This window comes from Cyanistes caeruleus, chromosome 2 (assembly GCF_971803275.1).
Source record: "Cyanistes caeruleus chromosome 2, bCyaCae1.hap1.1, whole genome shotgun sequence".
Lineage (NCBI taxonomy): Eukaryota > Metazoa > Chordata > Aves > Passeriformes > Paridae > Cyanistes > Cyanistes caeruleus.
The window spans coordinates 52,153,425-52,179,512 of record NC_141702.1 but is presented as its reverse complement, the minus strand read 5'-3'; the positions used below and the strand labels follow the sequence as shown (position 1 = coordinate 52,179,512).

Genomic DNA, 26,088 nt, shown 5'->3' with positions numbered 1-26,088 from the left:
TATATAGATATAATAATATTTAATAAATGCCCTGAGAGAATTTTCTTAACTTTGTCCAATTGGTTTTGAACCTGTATAAACTTTGATTGCCCAAAGCATCCTGTGTCAAAGAAATCCACAGGTCAGCTATGTGGAATTTTGTTTTGGAAGCTCTGCCTTTACTTGACACCTTCCAGTTCCTGCACTGGAAGAGCCTTTCCAATTATCATCCTGAGCTCTGTGTCCTTTGAGATGTCTGTTGTAATGCCATCCCTCATTACTTTTTCAGGTGTAAGAGTGTTTCTAAACTATTTGGGTCTTGTGTTGGAGCCACTCTGCACTGCCAATCATCTTTGTTCCTCCTCTCTTTGTCTTTTCTGACATAAAAAGACCAGAACAAAGAAAAAGGCCTCAGCAGAACAGTACTGAGCACTAAGATGATAATTTCTCATATCTGTTTGTTATGAGATAAATACTTTATACCTCAACATTAGCACCAACTCAGAACATATCCTAGTAGGTGTGAGGAATGGAGTTTGCATTTATCTGTGTCAAATTCCACCTGCCAGTGGCTGTGACAAAGTCTTCCTGCAGTTTCATGTAATTTTTAGCACCAATTTGAAGCAAATAGTCTGCTGCACCCTGTACAAAGAAGGATCCTAGTGTAATAACATTCCCAAGGTGTTGCAGTGGAAATGTAATTTTGTACTGGTCTTCTTAAGGAGGATGTTGTTTGGCCTTTATGACTGAATAATCTCTTGCCCTACAGATTCCCTGGCAAGATGCCTCTTCCTAACATGTTTTAAAAATGATTTATTGAGCACGTACATGTCTTTTGCAAGTAGTTTCTCAAAATTTCGGCCTTTGGGTGAATTCCATTTAACCTTCCAGATCTAATGATGTTTTCTTAGAGACATCTTCTGATCTCTGAGATTTTCCTCATTCAGTTGCCGTCACACCTGCTTTCTTCTGGTCTATTTGTGATTTTTTTTAAGGATGTGGCATGTATTTGCTCCATGTGCCTCTAATGCACAATCATTGCGGTATAAGCCAGCAGGCAGCTGAGTACTGCACAGCCATTCACTCATTCCTTTCACTGGGCTGGAGGACAGAACTGGAAAAAAAAGGTGAAACTTTTGTGTTGAGATAAAGACAGTTTAATGTGACAGAGAAGGAATGGAAAAGAAAATAATAATAGTAACAGTAAGAGTAACAGTAATAGTAATAGTAATAGACGAATATGCAAAACATATTGCACATTTTGTGATGCACAACACAATTGTTGCTCACCAGCTGGTCCCCAAGCAGGAGCAGCCACTCCCTGGCCAGCACCCCCAAGCTCTATATGTTGAGCATGATGCCAGACTGTATGGAATGTCCCTTTGGCCAGTGAGGGTCAGCTGTCCTTGGTTGTGTCCCCCAAAGATTCCTCTCTGTCAGTATGAGAAGCTAAAATTTCCTTGACTCTGTGAAAGCACTGCCTAGCAGCAACTAAAACATCAGTGTGTTATCAATGTTATTTTCATCCTAAATCCACAACACAAACAGCTATTAGGAAAAAAATTATCCCAGCCAAAACCAGGACAGCTATCTCTGAATTATCTGCATGCCATCTGCAAAGACTTTACTCTTCAAAAGTTGGAGGTTTCCTTTTCTATGTAATCCTACATAGTTTTAAACACATTTTTTCATTATTACCTTTTGAAATTAGGCATCATGACATAGATATTGAGTGTTTTTATTGGTTCTGCTAGGCTGTTGGATGTGAGCCTAATTTGATTCCTGTTACAGAGTGCCTGTTCCACAATAGCATGTATGAATCAAGTCCAGTGGTGCTCAGGGCAAACTACAGAGCTGCTCATTCCATCTAAGGTTCCCTGAGTCCTTGTTCCAGGAGGAAGTCATTAAGAATAACAAAATGCTTTACTCTGACATCCCATCCTTTCACAGCATTAGCCAATGCACCCAGGAGCGTTTGCAGTGTCCTGCCACAGCCAAGTTTCCTGTTCTGGCATTCTCATCTCCACCAGCGCGTCACAGGCCCTGCTGCATTCCAGGGATCACGGGGTGGTACAGGTGTCCTATGGGGGACAGAGGGAGGGCAAGAACACTAAACACTGCCAAAAGTAATGCAAACGGCAAGAGGACAAAAATATTGCTAATTTGTTTAGAAAAGTCAAAGTGAAAAGGCTTGAAACAGGCAGACTTTGATGAGTATAGAAATACAGAGCTCATGCTTGAACTAATGCTAAAGAAGTTCAAATAGCTATGAGGGTCTTGCCTGCTGTAAGTAGCTAATTTGTAGGCAGCTTTGAATATATCACCCAAGGGAGCGTATCCATGTCTTTGCACTGCACTAACCTGCAAGAAGAGGCAATCTGTGCATTAAGGTGGTCTTATTACTGTAGTGGGACACTCAGAGTCTGACATTCTTTAATAAAACTAAAATAATCCATGCACAAGTCAGACTATCTGCAACAGCTAATGGAGGTAAGGATAGCTGAATGGAATAAAGGGTATTTAAAGAAATGGTACAACAGAAAGAGGGATAAACATAAATAAGTCATTTGTCCTGCTAATCTTGAAACATTTATGCCCCTGTTCAGAACGAAAAAATTGCCCAAGACAAGTAGGCTATTGTACTGAAAAATATTGGCTGCCTGATGATTTTGGAAAAAAATATGCCATGTTCACAAATACCTCCCCTGACCTGTTTATTAAAAAGGACAATAAATGACTGAGCAGTAAATATTCAGAGCCTGGGAGATTTTATCAACATAATGTTTCTGAAAAAAATTGTATGATAGAATTGGCTGTGGGAAGAACTACAAGTTCAGATCTTTCTCAGGTCAGCTGATTCTGTTCATTTTCTAATTCCATGTACAGTTGCTATTTAACATTTTGCCAATCTTCTGGGAAAGTTTGTCAAACAAAGGTTTTGAACGTGACTTGCACAGATTGCTGACTGCCTTTCACAGCCGGGACATTTTATGAAGTCCTTCATGGGTGACTGTGTTTTGTTTTATTTTTAAATGTATTCCATAAAGGAAGAATTCTGAACTAAGCCACTGTGATTGCACTTAATCAACTTGCAAACAAAACACAGAAAAGAATTCATTATATTACTATAGTGCATTCCTGCTATTTAAGGATAGTGTCATTATGAATAGAGCTTATTGGAACAAAAATGCCTGAATTTATTTATAGATCTTATGTACAAATGAAAGAAGCAAAGTAGTTTTGAAACAGCCAACACACTTGCTGTGATGTTGGCTTTCCTAAAAGTTAGCTGCAATACGGGCAAGTCACCAAGGGTGAGACTTTGTGCTCAGCATTTGCCTCTATCTGCTGCTGCTGAAGTTTGCAGGAAATCTTCACTTACATCACAGGAGACAGAATCAGCTCTTCTGAAAATATGTACTTCTGAGAAATGCAGAGGGCTGGAACTAATGTGACGCCAGTGTTTCACCAGCACTAGGAAGCAGCTTATGAAAATCCTGAGCATTTCATCCTTGAAGCTACAGAAATGTTTTAGAAACTGTTACCAGGAGTTCAGGGAGGTTGATTCCAGAATAAATAACCTCTAAATAACATCTTCTCCCTGTGCCATTTTCCTTAAAGGTACTTCTCAAAACACCCTAGTGTCATAACAATATATGTTATTAAGCTAAGGTTCTTTTTATCTGCCTGGCAAAAAGTAGCAGCTTAAATAAATTACAAAGAGAATTTTTTAGACCATATTTAATCCAATAGAAGAAAGACGAGCCACTTAGTGGTTTCAAATATTTTATACCACTGTGGTTAATACTTGGTGCCAGCATCCTACCAACATCTGTGCTGTTTCTCAGAAAGGAATGCTACAGGCACTGTATATGCTACCAAAAATTCACAGCTTACAAATGTAGTCAGCTTGCTCCATTGCACTGATGTTAGTCAAGCAGAGCCCCACAGGAACCAGCTGAGTTACCCTAGCAGATAGGGAGAGTTAGCTCAGAATCAGACCTTGTATCACAATGTATAATTCATTATCTCTTGAAAATAGCTAGTACCCTAATTCCACTTCTTTCATAAGCAGGGAGTTAGGAATTTCCTGGCTCTGGCCCCAGCTATATATCATGTCAATTTATTAGAAGAACTCTACATATCGAATTCTGACACCTGTTGTTGTTGTTGTTTACTTATGATAATCAGCACACACAGTAGTGTGACTGCACACTGTAGCCACTCTCCCAAAGAGCTTTGTCCCTTGTCCATGGTCTTCCAAGGGAGAAGAATTGAAGCCAAGCAGAGTAGCAAGATGTTTTCACTTGAGGGTCATATCCTAGCATGGAATCTATTTCAAGCAGAGCTGACTAGGAATTTGGCTCAGTTGCACTTGGCTGATGGTGGTGCTGCCCATCAGGTTCACAATGACAAGTGAACAGGAAATTTCACCACTGCATCATCAAAATGTTTCAGATTGCTCCAGGTGCAGCATGGAGCCAACCTCTCTGTAGAAACCCTGAGATGTGATACACAATGAGATCACTGTCTCTTCCTCTCCAAACAGCATGCATGAATAGGCTGTGGTGAAACCTCCCTAGGGAGACAACGGAAGCCTGATCACTTTGGTCATTTAGAGCTGCATAGTAGGAAACACTTATAAATATACTGTAGGGAGCAATTCTCCTTGGCAGAGTCTGTGTTAAGTGATGTGAGATGGCTTTTCAGCTCTTATTTCTGTGCCTTTGAGGATATAATGTTGCTATTTGCCTTCTTAAGCAGAGGTCTGAGCCTCAGAAGGAATGATACAAAAGAGGAGATAATCAAGTAACTGATTTCCTCGCATGTTTTCTTTGAAGTGTTCAAAACTGAAATGCTGGGTTAGAGGCAAACACTGATAGAGCAACAAGGGGCTGAGAAGCAAAGTGTTTATTAGTGTCCCTTGGGCTCCACTTTCCATGTTGCCACCTTTGTATTTTCTGCTACACCACCATGCAAAGATACTGTCCTTGAATAACAGCGGAAGATTTCGAATCCATGTCCAAAATTTTTATGTGTTGGGACATCTACAAGGAACTTGCAGATAATCATGGCTTTGGAGATTCAAAATGAGAATAGTGCAATTAAAAAAACTGGAAACAAAATATTTGTTATTAATCAGATGGTGTTCAATGACAGATATACAAATGCTGTAATCATGTTCATGCTAGTTCTTGCTAATCTTCTATCAGTATTTTTTCAGACTTTTTTTTTCCTCTTCAACAAGTTTTTCATTAAGTAGATGGAGCTCTGCCAGAATCAGCTTTCATTCATGTTATTGTAAATCATGGTTGAAACCTGTGGTATTATTCCTGTTTTCTCCACGTACAACTTAGATGAGCTTTTAGGCTGTTGCCTTAGGGCTCAATACATCTTGATACTTTTTGAAAAACATTTGAAAAGTGAAAGAACAGTTCTGAGGCTTCTTTCTTTTTCTTTCTTTTTCTTTCTTTTTTCATTGTCTCTCTTGCTGTCTCTATGTTCCCTTCCCATCTGTCTCTTTCCCCTCTTTCTTGCCTACTGCCCCAGGCTCATGTCATCTTCCCCAAGTTTTTAAAAATGTAATTGTGATGAGCTAGTGAGGTAATCTGGAACATCTCCCAGCACTTCAGCACTGTTGTGGTAAAAATGTGAAATACCCACAGTTCACAGTTGCTACAATGGCATACCTGCCATCTGTTTGTTCTCTCATCTGCAAGCCTGTTCACATATTAAAATCCTCTCATGTCTAAAATCATGCACACTGTTAAGCTTCATAAAGTCATGAAGCGTGGGACACAAATAATGGCAAATATAAAAGCTTATATAAAAGCATTTGCACTAGGATTTTCTTGTTGCCTTTGGTGGAGTTCAAGTATTTGCTTTTGTATCTCTGTCTTTAGGGAAGAATTATTGAATTGCTACCTTTTTGGTTGACTCAGAATCCGAAGTTAGTGCTGTTCAAGTATCCTGACTATCATTTCAAAGTGTCCCGGACTTTTGACAGGTGGCAAACATATGCTCAAGTTGTGTTATATTAAAAGAATTCAGGAGCATGGTCAGTGAAGCACTAGGCTACTCAGTGAATTATGAAGACAGATCTGCTGTGGAAATACATAAGTGATTACATAGAATAAATATGGGAGTGGCATAACAACTGGCTTCCAGTCCTAATTAAGTTGCAAGCGAATCATTCCAAATTTCCAGTTCAATGTGTCATACATGCACTAAATAATTGCTATAGATCACAATTTTTGTTCTGCAGCTGCCAAAGGCACGGTCACTGGACCTAGAACAAAGGTGTTCTCTAGCACTCCAACAAAGTGCTACAAAGGTGAAGCACCTCCAGCATGTACAGGTGCTCAGTATTTAACCTGGCATAAAGTTGCACCATTTATCAGGCACTGTGCTAACAGGGTGCCCCAGAGTATTTTGTTCCTAAGGAATTATTTCTTCCTCTTTCCTTTCTGCTCTCTTACCATCATCCTGCTAAACCCAGCTCCACTACACACCTCAAAATAGTTGCTACAAATCTTGCTTGTAACAGGGCAGCAAAGCTTTGCCAGTGTCAGAGGCTTGGAAAGCCAGGAGGAAGATGGTGCTGAAAAGCAAGGCAGTTTCTGCTGTCAATTCTAGCACCCCCTATCTTGATGTACCTATTTTGCTCCACCTGGTCTCTTCCTGCACCTCTGTTCTTTTTTTGACCATGGATGGAAAAATCAGACCCTGCCTAGCACAAACCCTCATGTATGGGGGAGCAGACATCAATTTTGTCTATACTACAGGTGACTTTTGAACTGATTTTTGTTACCTAGTCATCAGCTTCAAGTTTTAGCTCAAAAGGTATGATTTATTTCAGTTCTCTCTGCATCTTTCTTCCATAAAACAAGTATTACTTGAGATGGAAGATCACAGAGTGAGTATATGCATTCCTTAAGGAGTAATTATTTAAAGTTGGTTTCCAGCATTTTTTTGTACATATAGTCTGGGGCCAAAAGATACATCTCTCCTTAGTGTTTAGAAGATGCTAGATAAGGAGAAGTCGAAAAAAAGTGTTCTATGTAGCATGCTCTAATTGCTGACACATTCCTGTGGTATACTTGATCATCAGAACAGCTCACTTGAAACAATATTTTCTTTATAGATAGGAAGTTGGTAATCGAGTTGTTGTGCTTCTCTGCTTTGCATTTTCAGTTTAAATGTTCAGCTGGCATTCAGTGTAAGGTTACTGGTTACCAGAGCGTGTTGATTAAAATTTTCATTACCCAACTGCCAGCTGATTTTATTGAATGATGCTTAAGCACTCGATTGCTGCAGATTTTCATGCATGAGCCTTTTGGATTTTAGACATGAATATGGTCTATTTAAAAATGCTGTAATCTATAATTACACTGTGATTAAAATGGCTGTGACACAGATTTGGATTTGGTCAAGTCTATCTTCAAACCACAGTGACCAAAATGAACTGGTTGTAGAAACCACGCAAGAAAATACATTATATAAAGTACAGATCCATCCCTGAAGTATATCAGGCTAAGTGGAGTCTTGCAAAAACATACCATTTTACTGTCTGGGGATGAATTAAACCTGTGCTATTGGTGAGTTTCATGTGTTTGTGGCCAGAGTGTAAAGTGATATAGGGAAACAGTAGTCCTACACAAGTCCTTTCCCTCAAAACTGATAATCCAAGTCATTCCCACTATAGTCTTGTCACACCCAGGATCATTCTGGTGTCCCAGTCATTCTCAGTCTCAGCTGTGAAATTCCATCATTCCACTGCTGCCCTCGCTGGCACAGCAGCATGTGAGCCTCACCTAAATTCCAGGCTCTTCCCTCTGAGCTGCTGTCTCTGCTCAGGCTGCCTGTGTCTATACCACCCTTCCTCAACTTGCTTTGGGCACTTTGGACACCATCAGAATGCATTCAGAGGGGTTTATGAGATGAAAAAAAAATGGAGACTAAAGGGAAAAGATCATCTCTATTATGCAAAACAATGTTGTTCCAGTAGACACTCTTCTCAAAAAAGCCTGGAGTTAGTTATCATCTTCCATGAAACTTCTCTGAACAAGATTCTGCTCCAAGAAAATATAGAATATGGATTTCATTGTTTTGGAATTCATTTGATCTCTCTTCAAGTTGAGTGTCTTGTCCACATTTGCCACCTCTGCTCCTTTGGAAGGAGGAATAGCCACACCTGAGGAAAGTAATTCAGTGCACCTATCTGAAATGTCTGCTTTAAAATGGGATTACCTGTGTCTCTAGAATTTGTAAAGACAATTAACTAAGGCAAGGTGCTAACCTTTTATGTCTTGGATTAGGTCAGCTGAATCCTGCCCAAAAGAGAAATTACAGAAGCTACAGCGTGTGCTGGAAAGGAGAGGGTTGCATTTCTAAGCAGGAATTCACGAAACTATTTACTGTGAAATTAATATTTTTCAACACATACAATAAAAAGTTAACAACTTACCCTGAATTAAGTCCTACTGGATGAGTTAAACCTATGTGCCTTACTTAGTAAAATTCACTGTCTTTTTTATTACAGAAATGGAAAATGAATACCACAAGGTACTGCTGGAAAATCCCGAAATATTTAATGTAGATGTAAGTTGCCTGGGCACGTCAGTTAAAACTTTAAGTCCTGCATACTTTATTTAAAAGACAAGTTAAATCTCACAAAACTACTCAGATCCATTAAAAGAGATGTGTGCTCATAAAAGTCATTTAGCCTGTGGACTAGAACTTTTGTAGGCAGTCACTCCCGTGACTCCCTGTGCTCCCTGGTGTTGTTGAATGAAATCTATATCCCTGCCATCAAACACTGAGTTCACACCATACCCAGATTTTTTGGTGAGGTATGTATTCTTTTAATATTATTTGAGAACACTTTTTAAGCAGTATTCCAAGTCCCATGAGATCTGATGAGATACAATTCTTCCATGAATTAACATTGAAATAATAGGTAAGTTTTGGCTGGTCACCTAAATTCCTTTTCAGGTCAATAGAAAGAAGAAATCAAAGAGAGAATCCAAAACAAGCACATAAACAACTGGCAAGCCCTTTCTACAAAGTATACGTGGATACATATTTAGGTTACTAACATTTTTCTTAGTCTAATGTCAGGGAAGATGAGCAGGGTACTCTTCAGGTTAGTAGAACACAACACTTGCAAAGAAAACATCTAATCAGTCAGCTGGAAAATGTGCAGCAGCATCATGTCTGACTCCTTACTTCAAGTTTTAGCATGTGAAATTAATTCTAAGAAGTCTAATTAAAAGAGGATTAAAAATTTCAGCTGATATTTATAGATATTGTCATATTGCCCTACTTCCACACACACCTCTGCTTGCAACACCTTTTGTTGTTTCAAATCTATTTTTAATCCAGTTGTCCTTAGAAATCCTTCATACTGTGGAACATTTAACTGTGTTGGCAGCTCAGGAAGAACTACAGTGAAAAACATCCAACACAGATTTGTTGAAGCTCCGGTTTTCCTTTTGACACTGTTATAGGACTATTGGATTGGTTTCCAGGCCAGGCTTCGAAAGAACAATCCAGTAACAGAACTGCTTAAGATTTAATTGTTAAGTGGAGCAATTATTACACAGTGTGAATGTCTCAAATTCAGCCTTCCAGTACTTTTTGAGTTTGAAATGCATTGCACCAACAAATGGCCTCACAATTTAATGTAAGCAAAACCTTCTACTGGCATAAATTTTTCTGTAGTCACCATGAGGGAAAGAAAAAGGGAAGGATGGTGTTGATTCTCCCTCTGCTATGTCTCAGATATTGTTTATTCTGCAATGCATTATTTATTTTAGCTTGGTATTTCTTTTTAAAATGTCTTCACTTGACTAGACCGCTGCAATTTTAAGCCTCACAGGGAAACTTTAGCAAGTTATGAATAACCAGGGAGTGGGATTTCAATGTAATTCAGGAATGAGAACTAAGCAAAGAAGAATATTCAACCTTTTCATGGAAGGATTGAGTATTCTTTTCAAAGTCATATATCAAAAAGCCACATACAATGGAAACATTCTCTCTCCCTAGTACATAAAAGAAGAGGGAACTGCCTGTTATGTGTTCTGAAATGATCCCTTTTCATTACAACTTCAGAATTTTTCTCTCTGGGGATCGCTGACTTCAAACCGTGAAGAAAGGGAGAAACGACATCATACTATTTCCATTAAAAGCAGCCATGTGTAACCTATATTTTTTCCCTTTCCTCTTTTTCCCTCCATTTCACAATAATATTTGCATTCCAAAAAGCTTCATCTCTTTTTTTTTTTTTTTTAATGCACTGAGGTTAGGCAAATGAGGTTGCTGCTGACAGTGTTGTTCATACCACTTGCGTGCTCCTTGTTTTAAGCCAGCACGAGAGAAACTGCTACGTCTGCGTGAAATTCATTAGAAAACAAAACATTCCGCCTTTCTTCATTTGGCCTCCTCCTTCTTGTTTACCATAATTAACTTATGAGGAAATCTTCTTACACACTAGGAATGCAAAATTCTCTGAGTCTTGCAAATGCATAAGCTAGAACTGACTTGATTTTTCTGAATGGTCCTACATACTGTATATTCAGAAAACTCTTGCATATGAACAGTCAGAAAAGAAATAATAATAAATGATTCAGAGAAAAGAGGAGAAATCAGGAGAAAACTATTATAAGGCAAAGGTTTCATCTCACCTTTATTCTGTATTCAAGGAATACAAAAGAAAAAGCAACATGGTCCCACAGGAGAATTTTTCCAGGTCCAATAAGACTGACTCAAGAAGCTGACTCAGGATTTATCAATAGTAGAAATGTAAAATAACTGTAGAAAGAGTTCAGAGAAGAGAGGTAAAAGCTGAGAGACATAGACTAAAAAATGAAAGAGAAAGCAGCACTTATCATTCACATGTTGCTCTTTAGATGTTCAAAGCAGTGTACAGACATTATCAATTATCTCCCATATAATATCTCTTTAAGGCAAATTGGTTTTTAGTTCTCCTTTTACAAGTCAGGACACTTAAGCAAAATGTAAAATAGCTTGACTAGGAACCCCATAATAGGATGAGATCACTTGAGTCTCATTCTTTTGTTCATCCCCCCGGATGATAAGACTATTAATCAAAAGACCTGTGTAAAGCATACTGTGTAATGCACATTTTCTGTTTTCCACAGTGAAATCACAGCAATTACTAGGGCCGTGCTTTATCAATTTCTGAAATGTGAGCAGTCAAAAAAAAAAAAGATAATGAGATAATGGCATAAAAATATTAAAACAGACAGAAAAAGTTATATTAATGATTCCATATTTTGTAAATCAAAGGCAATATGAAAATGTTCAGATGAATTTGTCTGGAGGCCTGAGATGGTTTCTCAAAGCATGTTTTACCAATCCTGTTGCTGTGCTTACTTATGCTTGGACTCTTCCAACTCTAAGCACCCTGTCAAGATGATGCTAATACTATCTAAAGCAATTAATGGGTAACAAACAAAATTAGCAAGTGTATTTAATATTTGCATGTTGATGAAAATCCATGATGTTTGATGTGACTTGCTGGAAGCTTCAAATTACTGATCTTTGCAACATACACAGGGAAATTGCATTTCTGCAGTCACACAGAGATTTGTTTACATTGCTGGAATTGCTGGTGAATATAAGGAAAAACTGTTTTGAGTTTGTTAGAAAAAATTATCTTCTCTGAGGGTGAAGACTAAATCTTGCTATGGGGGTTGACATTAAAAGGCACTCTACAGATGCTCATTGTTACTGTCAGCAAAAAGAAAATGGCACTCACAATGCAATGTGTTTGAACAGGATATCAGATTGCTATTATGGCATCCTGTTTGCTAGAATAGCAACACGGTACCACAGCACTAATTTTGCTGATATTATCTTTTCTGGAGTTTAGGAGAGTGAGATTGGATACTGAAAACACTTCTGTTTCTTCCTGGTGCTTCCAGTGGCTAGGGCATGAGTGTATTTCTTTCATTGTCATTGACTCATTCTCTCATGTATGCTGGTTTTCAAAATGCTTTCAAAAATTTTGGCTGGGTAGCTGTGGGAAGTGATCTAAATGTCCAGTATGCTCCAAGTGATGTTAGGGTTTTCCTTTGTTTCATGAAAACTGTGTTCTGTATTATCCCCAGCCTTTAAGTGTTTTGTGATCTTTTCCCACTGCAAATCATCTGCAAAATTGATTAATATGCTTTTTTCCAATAATTCCTGAAACTATTTCACACAGAAAAGCCCCAGAAGGCACCTTCTCTCAATTAGCACTGGGTCTTTTTTGCAGGCAATTCTCTGCATTCCCATACTACAGATTATGACATCAAACAATTGAGATTAGGATCAGAGTCTGAGCAAGCAGGAAGGACATATGTTCTTAGGGGAAAAGATCTCACACACAGAGATATTTTCAGTAAATAGCAGATTATAAAAGCTCAGCAAAAGCCCAGGCTTTAAATTAGCTTATTTTAAATGCTCTTCATTCCTCTGCCACTTTTAAAGCAACATTTGGTCCTTGTGAGCACAGAAAACCAATAGCACGTGGGCCAGTCAGCCCTGCTGGAGTAGGCACCTCTTACCCATATGGAAGCTTTTGCCAGAACCAACCCCATGCACACTGGTGCCAGCTTTTACCATGTTTTCCTGAGGACCTGAGGTGGCTTGCTCTTGATTTAGATCTCAAACAGTTCTAAGGTGGCCAAGAGGAGCTCTTTGTTATGGTTCATCTCTCTTATTTCTGCCTCCAGAGGAAGAACGAACCAGGCACAAGCAGAGAGGCAGGAGATAACAGAAAGCTTTTCCTGAGGGAAGGCAATTGTAGTCATTATGCTTCTGTCCTTTCAAGTTGTCTGTTCTTCTTGCATGAGTTAGGATGGGACGAGGAGAGACATTTGGGGGTCCCATCCAGCCACAGAACTCTCCTTCCCAGGGCTGGTGAGGAAGCAAGGAGGTGAAATGAAGGCTAAATTCCCCCAGACTCTGGCCACATTGTGACTTTTTGATCCTTTTTAGGTCTACTAAGGCACAGAGGTAGGAGACTTGTCCTTGTTCTGGAGTTCCTGCTTTATTGAAAGCCCCATATTTTCTTGGGTCTGGAGCACTGTGATAAGAAGAAGCATAACCCCAGCTCTTGTTACTGGGGTGATTCTTATATTTTCCACAGGGTTGTGCATAGTGCCATCATCGAAGACAGGCTTCCAGACAGAGGCCAAGCTCTTCATGCCAAAAGTTAGATACAAAATGTTTATTTTTTAATAAAAAAACTGAGCAATATGGGCCATGATGAATAAGTAATGATGTCTAATATACAGTTCTATAGGTCATTATTTTTACATTGTATGATTTTTAGGTTGATGGCAACATAAAAGTGTGTTTGATGTAGACAAGAGGGCACATTAGTTTGATGATACAGAGAAGCACAAATTAGTAGAAAGGTTGCCTCACCATTTAGATCTCAAAAATGTTTCTTGAGTTCAGATACCTTGATTTTAGGGACTCTCCTTCTTGTTATCTACTTAAATCAGGTACAAACTCATTGAAACATTAGAGTGATGATTTTAAAAATCAGGGCCTGTATTTTGAGAATGAATTATATTAAATTATTTTTTTTATAAATGAAAAATTCTAAAATTTTGGGATCCCTTTGGTCTCCCCAGGCCAGTACCTCCTGGGCATTTTTGTCAGGGATACACCTTTGTCTAATAAAAAAGAAAAAAGCTACACAAGTGGTGAGATGCATTTGAGCATTCATTATTTCCACGGCCGATGACACAAGAGCTGCATGACAATGGAAGCAACAAAGCAATTTAACTTACCTGCATTATTAGGAAAGCACTGTTTGTCCAGTCACAGTGCATTAAAATAAACATGCTATTGTTTCAAATAACAGCATTTCTTTGTCACTTGAATGGTTTTCTGTTTTCTACGTAAAATTTAAAATAAAATTTAAGATAATGTGTCTTTTTAGGGGTATTTTTTATAAATTACAGCATTTGCACTGCCTACATAAAGGACATTTTATTAGTTCACTTGACATTTTACATAAAACTCCAAGCACATTGTGACCTTCCTTATAAGCAGTAATTTTTAGAATGTGTTTTAATCAACATAAAATCTAAAGACTGATCAGATGAAAATGTTAGCCTTTTATAATAATACCAGTAAACTGTATGCTTAACCACTTAAATTTCTTTTACTATAATTCAAAGGAAACAATTGATCTGATCCAAATGTTTATTCATACTTAGAGAAGAAAACTATCTTAAGACAAAGAAAATACTTTAATTCTGTGGTCTGGTCTTATATTGTCTGGATATCTGAAAATATCATTCTACATTTCCCCTGAAAGGGACTCTTTCATACAGAAACCAAAAGAAAAGGAAGTGGGAAGTTTGTTGGGCAATGCTTATGTTTTGTGAACCTACAAACCCAGGCTAGAGCTGGTTTATTGGGTCAGATGATACTTCATCAGATGAAAAAACATCTTTAAGAAATTAAGCACATCCTAGTGGCTTAGAATGTGCATTCCATTTGTATTTGAATGAATTAAACAATGCATTTTCTTGAGAGGCAAAAGGAAACTTTCTTTCCCTTACTCTTCTGAAGTTTAAAGTTTTCCAACCACATATGGTTGATGTGCCGGAGCAATGAAACCAAGAATAAGAATTTAGCGCTATAGTTTCATGAACATTAGCAAATGTAAGAGCCCACTGTTAAGTGGTTCACCCAGAAATCAATCTCTTGATTATAGATACTTACTAGTTAAAAAGAATGATTTGATTGGTTATAGCAGTCTTCATTATGCCATGCATTAGAAGCTGAGGCAGTAATTACTGTGCAAGAATAGGTGTGGTACAAATGAGAGGGTTAAGACAGCATATGGAAAAAAAAAAGACAGATTTTATTGTATACGGGTTTACTTCCACCTGGCAAAAGAGAAAACCAATTTTGCTAAGATAGAACTTTCTCCTGGGAGCACAAAAAGTGGACATCTGTTTTGAGGACAACCCTAAACTAGGAATACAGTGTCTAAAAAGCTTGGGAGTGTTAAAATAAAAGCAAGAAATAAAAGCAAGATGAAAGTAAGACCTAATTCCTATGCTTCTACAAGATAATGGCCCAGTAAAAGAAAGGGAAAGACATAGGCAAAGGAGTGCTTGAGTTCAAACACTGTGTTTATCTGATTTTTTTTCTATGCCTGGGAATTACAAAAAATTCAGGAAAGAATTAAAAAAGGTAGGGTATTTTGGTAGCCTCCTTTTCAAACTAGAAATCTTTCTTCAAAGGCCAAATGCTAACTTCTGCCTCTTCAGCTGGGAAAATTCACAGAAAACTCTTGAAAAGTTCCACTTTCCTAACTTTAGCTTGTAGGTATTTCATGGAAATTGATCTGTGTGAATGATAATAAAGGCAAAATTTGGAAGAGGAGAACTGAATTGTGTTTAGGCCAAGAGCTGAATACAGAGTGAGGCAAAAGTGAATTAAAAGAATTAGAAGCCGATTTGAATTCTGTGAGCAGAGAGATAGTAAGTGAATAAAGTTAAGAGAGATGAAGCTTCTTAGCAGATACCATGTGGTCTGACTGCAGTTTTCTAGGCACTTTGAAGTTCAGTGAGTACGACTTAAGGAGTCCATTAAAATGAGAATTACAGTAGCTGATGCAGGAAGTAATTCTGGTGTGACCAAAAAGGATTTTTACAGAGATAAAACCTGTTAACATTTCAGAAAAAGCATCAGAAATTCAGATAAGGATTTTCTATTATATTTTAAGAAAAGGATTTTAAGACAAGGATTTTTTTGTTATATTTTAAAATTATTTGTAGCTTCAGAAGTTCAAAACTGTGATACAGAGAGTAGAATTGGTGTCTCAGTGACAGAACATTTTACTGAGAAAATAGCTTCATTCAGAAAAATAAAGTGCACAGAGAAGCTGAAAATCCAGGCAAAAAAGTGTAGGGTATGGAGACAGCAGAGAGGTACTTCTCTGATCAAAGAGGTATCTTCAGCTACTGTTCTTGAGGACTCATAATAAATTTGTTTCTTGATCACATAGTGACAACATCTTGTTCTTGGTTTGACTCATCTCTCTAGCAGCACTTCCATTCCTAGTTCAGGCTTTACTTCTCCTTGTCTTTCCCTTGAGAGAATGAGCAAAATGCTTCTTTATCTTTCTCATGGTGAGTCATGGCTAGTGTCAGCCCTAGTCATCCTTTGCACACAGAAAACAAAATTATATTAACCTTTAATGATCTGGTTCTTCTCTTACAATGCTTCAGTTACAGAAGCAAAGCTCCTGAAGCACATGCCAGCTCATCCAAAAGTATGATTTCTACTTGCACCTTGTCTGTGGAAAAACATTTGGACAAAGCAAGAAATGCAGATGTACTCAGTTTATATACACCACTGACAAATACCACTAAAAGCAAGACTGACAAATAGAACATGATGGCATTTTCATTATTTTCACCTCCTTCTATTTAGCCTGGAATCCTATACAAGATTTAATAAAATCTAGTGGCAGCTTTCCAGTACATTCACCAAGTTTTAAAACTTTAAAATTGAAAGAAAATATTCTTTTGCTGATATAGCACTTTTGGCCTAAAAGTATTCAAGTATTGATTAGCAAATATTTTTGTCCCAACCATAACAATGCTTGTGGTTTTTACCTTGTTTTTGTTTTACAAAATGCTCACATTTTTAGAATAATACACTTTTTACATGCAGCTATATACTTATCATTCTATTTTTCAGTTGAAAGATAATGATTGGAAATTTCCAGCTGCTCTATTACCTCTAGATTGCCCACTCATATGAAGGGTAAAACATTTTTGAAACTGTGCTTTCTCCACGCCTTGATAACACCTTATTTTTCAGCCTCAATAAATTGGATGCATCAAAAGACTTTGTGTTACTCTTCTTGTTTCATCCTATATCAGTGCCATCATTTCATGATACACAGCTCTTCCTTTCTTCAACACTTCCCCTCAACATTTCTACAGTACTTTCTGACTGCAGCAGTTTTTGAGATGTGTTTATATAATTTGGTGGTCCTGAAAACCTGAGTCTCCTTTGTACTCATATTTACCAAAATCCCATTTTCAATCCCTCTTTTGACATTATTTCTACTAGACCACGTGGGAGAACATTAAATACGCTTCATAAATTCCCATGCTTAAGCATCAAAGAATCTACACCAGCCCTACTGGCAAGTCATATTACATCTTTTGTAGATTGATACACATCTGCAGGGGGCAAGGTCTTTCTCATATATCTTTAAAACTGTAGCTTAAAACTTGAAAAAGAAGAATTAACATTTTAATACAAACACAAGAACATTGTTTGCTTGTGAAAATGCACTGAAGTCATCCAGAATAGCATACTCCAACCAGAAGTGCATCACATAAAACATGCCTCCCTCTGTGGCTGCAACTCTTTATGTTTCATGTACACAGATGTTGGTGTGGACAGTATGGGGAACATCTCATGTCACACTCTGGTGACTACCAAGAAATACTACTGACAGTCTTTTCTTCTGACCTCTCTCCCTCTGCATTCAGCTCAGCTCTCTGCTCCACTGTAGGGAGTTTACAGTGTAAAATTACAGCGACGCTAGAAACTTCTGGAGGAGTGTTTAGAGGACCCAGAGAGACTCAGGGCTCTTTGCAGGAAAGGAGCTGTTTATGCACAAGATTCCTGGCTCTTGGTGACTTCATTGGGAGCCACAGGTCTGTATCAGTCTGGAAGGTGGGGGAAGAAAGCTCTATGGCTGAGTGATAAAACCACAGACAGATAAAAACAGGCAATGCTGGTGGGTCACTCATCCTCACAGAAGATATTAAACTGCCCTTGGGGTTAGCCCATTATAACTGGGTCCTGTCCTATCATACATAAGTCCTGTCCTTACATGCATAAAAATCTGAGCCTCATAATGCCTATATTTTCTACAACACAGGAATTTCAAAATTCCTGTGTGGTCCCTCAGACTCCCCATACTGTGCATATTCAACATCAGCCTTGCTGCAAGATACTTTTGAGTAGCACCTTGGCTTCCCCACCCTGTGGTACCCAAAAAAAGGATCACCTAAAGTTAGCCTACAACTACAGCTAGAGAAAAGAGGGTCTGCCTTGGAAATCCATTCCATAAAATACAATTTTTGATGCAGCAACCAGCAGCTGTTCTCCAATTGCTCTTTGTTTTTTCCTGTGTTCTGAATCCAGCACCAACATAAAAGGTAGAGAGAGCCCCTTTCACACTAAGATATAGTCTGGCAGTCAGAACAGCCTCATAGGATACAGGGATTTGAAAGGAAAAAAGCCAAGCTCAGGTCATCCACTGTCTAGCTGTATAATCTCATTGTGAAGTTATTATTTAAAGGGATTGATAAAAACCAAACCAAAGAAAACTAACCCTGAAAATCAGTGATGCTGTCTTTAAGTAGTTTGGTCATAGCAGATATTTGAGACTCTTCTAAGAAAACTTTTAGATTGAGCATCTCTGAAGAGCTTGATCACTCTTAGAAGTCAGTTGGAACTTGACTGCCTGTTTTTAGGATATAAAGTTTCTCTAAGTTTAGGAGCCACCTGGACTAGGTTAAAAGTGCGAAAACACTTTTAGGATTTTATCTTTCCATGTAGTTGATGAATTTTGTCTCAACTTCTATTTTCTCCCTCTAGATCCATCAACTTTAGATTTATTCACTGAATGAGGAAATACTGGGATATGCCTTGCATAAGGAATGAAGTTTTGCAGAGTTCATCCATTGTGACATTTTTCTTCCAGGTAATGGAAAGGTTTCACGTATTTGTACCTTTTTGGTGAAGAGTTTATTCTGCAATCTCTTTTACAGAGAGCAACTGCACTGTTAGTTGGCAGAGATGTGCGTCAAGAAGAATTGGTCATGGGAGAACACACACTTTGACATGAACCAGAAGAAGAAAAGGAGAGAAGAAGAGGAAAGTGTCATAAGTGATAGCATTAAGGAATCTGATGTTTTTTTTCCTGAGAACAGGAGGGCATGAAAAGTAAACTGCGTTGTTCATTAAAAGAACACAACATTCTTCAGGCAGGACTCTGCACTTTCCCAATAAAGACTGTATTGACATCTGATCTGGGAAAAAGTGGCTGATGAGAAAAAGGATTTCAGTGAAAAGATTTCCATTTAAACCTACTGACAGCAGTACAATAGGGAGATATAAGCAGTTTCCTTAGACTCAATTCAGTAAAGGTTGAAGGAAATAGGCCCTCAGAAGGCTGATGCAGTCCGGTGCCAGGTCATAGCGGGCTCCCAGCACTTCTGCAGAAGATCTGTTACTACTTAAAAGTAGCAAACACTTGTTAAATGTAGCTATTTCTCATCAGCTTTAGACTGGTACTATTTATTAGTTTAGACGCCACTTATTCCAAAAGGCCAAGGCAGTTCCTACACAATTAGAAGAAAAATATGCTTTTGACTCCCAGGAAAGTTTCCCTCCCATCTCCCAGTTTCCCGCTCAGGCTCTTTTGTGAGGCGAGTGGTGAAACTGGCTTTTGTGAAGAAGAACCACACATGCAACACAGACTCTCCGGACAAGGCGCCGTCATTCATGTTGCTTGCATGTTGACAAACACTTTGGTTGTGTTGCTAAGGCAATGGTGCTGGTGTAGCAAACACATCCCTGTTAAACACCCCCCGAGGGCAATGGGGACAGAGGGCAGCAGAACCAGATGGTTCCACTCATTCCCAGCGGTTGGCCACCGCTCTGTGCAGGGCTGACTGGGAGCCGCTTTCCAGACGGACAGCCAGTTCAGAAGGCTTGTGGGCTGCTTTTCTTTAATTACCTCTTTTCGGGAAACATATCAAAGGCCATTTTCCTCTTCTAAGCAACACATTCAGTCACTCGAAACATTTCCAGGCAGCGAGGGCTGCAGCAGCAGTGTGAGGGATCACAGGGGTGTTGAAACGCAGATGCGTGAGGGGCAGGAGCAAGAGGCGGACGGTGTCTGGGGCTTGTAGCCATAAAGGGCTGCTGCCCTACTCTCCTTGGTCTTTGCCAGTGGCTTTCTGTATGGGACACTTCTCCATAAAACCCTAGGTAATTGGACAGTCTCACATGTCCGTGGTGAGGGCATAGGAGCTGTCATGGGAATGGGAGCAGCAGAGCATGCTGATGCCAGAAAAAAACCCGCGGTTAGATGATTTCCTCTCTTTTCCCTTTTTTTCCCCACACAAAGGTTAGAAAAAAATTAAGTAAGGTGTACCTGCTTTTATTCCATTCCTTTCATTTTGATTTCTCATTGCTTGGAGGTGGGAAAGGGAGGTGGAGCACTTTGATTGAGGGGGGTTGCCACAAAACATGAGTTTCTCATCTCGCCTGCGTGTGCGGATCCAGTTTCCTGTCCTTGATCCCAGATTATTTTCTCCCGTCAGGAGACATCTGGTTTGGCAGAGCTGAGCGAGGAGGGGCTCTGCCGGCAGTGCTGGGGTGCGGGGCAGGGGAGGGCTGCCATGGCCGGGCAGCAGGAGCTGGGCTTGAGGCCGCGTGCGGGTGACCGGTGGCAGCGAGAGGTCCTGTGAAAGCTGGCAGGACAGCCTCCCCTGGCCGCCCTCCAACCCACGCTGTTCACAGGCCTGTTCTCAGCCTCGCCTCATCCACAGAATCCAGCCAGGAACAGAACGTGAATCCTTTCTTTATTGGCCTCAAAAGGGTTCTTTGATGGGCAGGCCCACGCCTGCCATCGCTGTTTGATCCCCCGCTGCTGAGCCAACCCTTTGCCAGTGGCAGGTGACATTCCCTCCTCCCACAGGTGCCCTGAGGGGGTCTGAGCCCCGAGAAGGGGCACAGCCAGGTCACAGCACCTCCTGGTGAGTTTCTTCTCTTTCACCCCACAACTGCCCTAAGAGAGGCTTTGGGAGAGTGCTTGCCTCTCCAGAAGGCACAGTAGCTGATTTCCCCAGGCAGTCATGGCCATTTTGGGCCCCAGGAGTGGCCATCCAGGGGAGGTGTCCCCTGGTGGCACAGCACAGGTGAGCCCACACACAAGTGGTGCAAAGAAGCTGTTTGGCATCGTGTGGTGTCTGGGTTCCGTGGTTGGGCTTTGCAGACCATATATCCCAGTTTTTGTGCACATCGGTAGAGGAGCAGGACTTGACTCAAGGAAAATAAATAAGGACTTTTAAAGACATGTTTATTTATGGACAGGCTTTCATGCATGCATCTTACAGCACTCGGCATAAAATATAATTAAAACAAGCATCACACTGAATATGATTCAGAAAATAAAAATGTCTTTAAATACAATTTAGCTGCCAGCAGCTCAACATTCTTCATTCCTCTGGGGAAGGAGTAAGGGAGACATGAAGTTATGTGACTACAGAAGCCATAAGACATGGGTATTTTTAGAGGAAGTACAACTGGGGGAAGCAGCTGACCTGTGACAAGGGTTTGATACAAGAAACGCTCCCGAAGCCACCCAGCTCCTGAGGGCAGTCAGGCAGCCTTGCTCAGGCCCTTGGGAGAAGGATGAAGAGGAAGGTCAAGACCCACCAGCTCAGCTCCTGCAGCTGGTCTCAGGCACCCCATGGAGGCACACCTCCACCCAAACAGACCTTCAAAGGCTTCTATTGGCAGGCCTGTCTGAAGGCTGGTTAACATTGGTAAAACCATGTGAGATCCTGAATGCCTGCCACCAGTTTTCTGAGATTTCTGCCCTTTTTTTTTCCTCTGTTCCCATTCAGTCTTCAGGCAGAGAGAAAAGTAAAGCTCTCTAGGGGGCACCCTGCAATGTCACGAAACCAGAGAGGCGGGGGGTGCTTCTTGTGGTTCCACACCATACCTTGCAGTGCCTGCCCAACCCAGGACAGTCAGAGCTCGGTCACAACCCTGAAAAAATGGAGATGCTTTTCTGCATTTGTCACCCTTTTTGCCACCAGCATTGAGATGAGCCAGCACGTTTGCTCACAGCCTCTATTGAGCAATCAAGGGTGAACACATGCAGAAGCTGGAGTAAACTCGACATGTAGATGGAACCTTTTTCTTCCCTCCTCATGCTCATATTTACCGAGTCAAAAGAGCACTTTTCTGAAAGTAAATACCTGTCATGCTGCAGAGCTGGAAAGGAGAATATGGATTCACTCAATGCTTTTACCTATGGACATTTCACCACTTGTGTGACTTTTCAAAGACTTTTGCCAGCATTCCTTCCACTAAAACATACAAGGACAGGGTGTTTATTATGGGATTCGAATGGGACTTTATTTTAAATACTTCTGGAAAATAATATGTCAGTCTAAAAGTGTCCGTGATTTTCCCACATTCTTCACAGAAAAATAGGGAAACTTCAACCTTTCTTCCCTGTTAATTTCATATTTTATGTTTATTATCATTTTCTAGGGGAAGAGCCTCAAATTCATTTTTATGGAAATGTTGTTCTAAACCTGATGCAAGAGTATGCAAATATTGTGAGGCAGGTTGTTTCATGAACAAATTAATTAATATTGTAGATATAGGTTTTTTTCTTTCTTATGCATTAAAAGTAATCTCAATATAAAAAGCATAATACGTACTTGTGTCTGTTTTGAATTTTCCCAAAATTCCTGCAAAAGAAAATGCAATTCTGCTACAGTTCCAATTGCAAGTGAGGGCAATACCAAAAACCCAACAGAACATGAAAAGAGTGAGGAAGAAATTGGTTTAACAGCCGAATCTATAGGGTAAAGTTACTCTTCAGAAAATCCAATTGGAGATTACAGAGTTATTAAATCAAAGATCTGAAGTGGTAGATTTATGCCTGTAATTAAAAATTCTTGAAAACCAGACATTCTTATTCTATGTCTGAAAAACTAGATACTTTACCTGCATAATCGTAATTTTACTGTTGTAGCTCAATGTCTTCTAAAAAATGAAAACTGCATGCAGAAGATCAATCTATGTTCTTACTATTTCATTTTAAATGTGTTTTTCAAGTGGTTAAATTCTACTGCTTTTTCTTAAATTGAGTGCTAAAATTTATTTTCAAATTCATGTATATGGCATATGAGTCCTCTGCTTTGATGGATATCCTTTCTACTTTGAATGTATATAACTGGACAAAAAAAAGATACAGACATCAGGAAGTGAACCCAACTCAAAGCTGTGTATTAGTGTATTATACAAATACAGGGGCTTTAAATGCAGGACTTTTAGTCTTGAACATCATCTTCCCATTGCATCCTGAGAGGATGGTAACAGGTAAGGAACTGGAGAGTCAGGCTTGGAGCAAGGACTTCTCTGCTGAATTGACTGGAACTTTGCTCCTGATTTTGCAAGCAACATGTCTGAACCCTCCTACTGCACAGGGTCTAGCTCTGCCACATATTCCAAGTTATACACAATCCAGTGGTTTCTGTCATGGGGCAATACATAGTGACTTGGCCAATGCATTTGGTGTCGGCAATGCATCTACTGACCTCAGTTTCCACAAGCAGACAGACAAATACATAAACAACAAAAAGACAAACAGACAAACCTATAAACACACTGTGTGTGGTCACATATTCAGGTATCCAAATACATACCAGTAGTCAGGGCACCAAGGCACTGCCCTGCTGCTTGATGTGCATCTGCAGGTTTGGAAGAGGAAAGGAGTCAAAGAGTGCAGCAGGATGGGGAAGCTGAAAGGTGCTGCAGTGAATGCAGGAAAGTAATCAGATTGTTGTGCATGACTGATATCCTCTTTCAACTTGCTACATTTGAGGAACTTCCCTCATGGTTCTTTTTTTTTTTCTTTTTCCTTTCTGTCCATTTATCTGCAGCTTGGTGGTCTGAACAGAGAAAAGGAAAAAATGGCACTTGCAAATAAAACTGCAGTGTTGAACCTCCTTTATAACACTTGGAGATGTAACTTTGTCTCCTAGGAGACCTTAAACTCTGTCATATTAAGATTAACTTAATCTACAGAACAGTCTTGTGACCAGTGTAAAACCTACAGGCACAAAAATCTCAAAGTGGCTCAAAATGGGCTCTGATATTATTGAACTGCTTTTTTTCCAGGTACCTAAGTGCAAGTTTTTTAAAATTACGTCTTGGCTCTCAAGAGCCATACACAAAAAATGTATTTGGTGCTCCTTACTGATCACCAGACATTTCAGCTCTGTCCAAATGCATGGTTGTGTTTTCCCATGCACCAGGAGGAAATGGAGCGTCTCATTGCCCTGCAGCTGTGACTCCACCAGCAGTGAATAGGCGATGACAGATGGGACGTTGGGTTTGGAATTCACATGATTTCTGAAATCCCATGTGCTTGCTGGTGGGCATGACAGCGTTTCTTCTCATCATTTTACACCCAAAATTTCCCTCTGCTGGTTTATCTCAGAACAGATAAAGACAATTACTATACTTGTATGTATACATTACTATTATTTTAAAAAAACCCTCAGATATCTCCTGCTTTTTTTCCATTCCTTCCTCCCACCATAGACCAGCCCAGCCCACCCTGGGGAAACACGCTTCATGCTGAGGGCATGCATTGTGTGGGTGCTGGCAAGTGCTCAGGGGTTATGCCAGGAGGGAGGCAGCAGCTGAGTCAGAAGCACTGCGGTAGCGCTGGGCTGGGGGCAGTCAGCAAAGAAAGAGCACAGAGACAATTCTTCTGTTTCTGGCTGCTAATGAGCTTTCGGGTGGCAGTGCTGTTCTCATCAGGACTATTTGTTTTTACAGGCTGTTCTTTGTTGACTTTAGGCTCGTTTTCCTTGCCAGGCAATACAAATATTCTCAGGCGTTAAGCTTTCCTTGCCCCTACTGCCTTTTCTTCATGTGGGACCATGTAGGAGCTAAATTTAAACTTGATTGATAGCATTTAATCCAGGGAGGGTCAGAGTGCTATTTTCCTGTTAAACATGCTCTGGTTTGCTTCTTCTGTTTATAATCATGTCTTTAAAGTACTGTAGTCAGTCCTCCTTCCCAATGAAACCTTTTCTGCTTTCCTTGCCACTGTGGGATAGTTGCTCTTAATTATGTGGAGCCTCATGCCGCTTTGTCTGATCCTAGATGGAAAAGAATAACAGCTATGGGCCTTTTAAACCAGATGATGCTATGACTTACATACTCCCTCCCACTATAATAGATCGCAGACCCTGAATTCCGCTGCTGTAAACCACTAAACATGGAAATACGAAAGCAGTCCTGCTTGTGTTTTCCCTTTCCTGCGAGTCCTTGAGAAACATCTTCCTTGAGCAGCCACATGCTCAGCATAACCATATGAGTGCATTTTTATAGCTCTGAAGACAGCAAACTTAGTGTCTGTGTCAGTACTGGGTTTCAGTAAAAAATTTTCTCTCTACCAGATGTCTGTGCAATCTTATACATGTTATTTGCACATCTTTTCAGCATGATACCTCTTGCTGATGTCAACTAACTGCATGCATAGGCTTTTACTGACTCTACCTAGTTTATACTGTCATTGCCTCTGTGGCAAAACTCTGATATTCTTAGCAAGGGTTTTAGTGCTAGAGAAGGAAAGGCAGGGCACCCTCATTTAAAGCTCTACACATCTTCATTTTTTTCCTGGAAAATACATGTTCTTTTATTGATGGCTTATAGTATTCTGTTTTAAAAAATAATTCCTCCAGCACTGATGAAATATACGTTCATGCACACACACAAGAGCAAAGGGAAAACAAAACCACCTGAACCACTATGTGAAGTTGGAATCCTTTTTAATTTTTTTAAAAGCCCTTTCCATTTATTTGCCACTATAGTCATGTTGTATTCTTCATGACCTACCTGCAGTGTACATTAGTAGTACTCTGCCTACACATGTGTACCAAGTTAACTCATTGGTGTTTTTCCACAATATAATTCATCAGGCTTAGGAATTAGATTTTATGAGCTGTTGACAAATCTAGCCTAAAATACACATCCTGACTGACACCGTTTGAGTAGTTGGTATTTTCTGTTCAGACAACCTGTGAGAAAAATGTCTTTAATACACAGAATTTTGAGTATAAATTATTTTTAAAATATAGAATGGCAGAGGGCTATCTCACAGTCTACAACCTTGACATTTTTTACAGATGTTTCTGCACTAACCAGCTGCTACTGCAAGAGCGGAAGTGCATATTCTCCTGAGGAGCTACGTAGCCATGTGTGCACACACTCAAC

The 26,088-nt window shown here is 39.7% G+C and overlaps 1 long non-coding RNA gene across 1 annotated transcript in view; it reads left to right on the top strand.

Moving 5' to 3' along the window:
• LOC111927223 (uncharacterized) overlaps positions 1–22,504 on the top strand; it is a 133,324-nt gene extending 110,820 nt beyond the window's left edge. The window contains exon 5 of the long non-coding RNA XR_015283184.1: positions 18,819–22,504. This is a non-coding gene — a long non-coding RNA (uncharacterized LOC111927223). The remainder of the gene's footprint in view (positions 1–18,818) is intronic.
• The last annotated feature ends 3,584 nt before the right edge of the window (positions 22,505–26,088 follow it).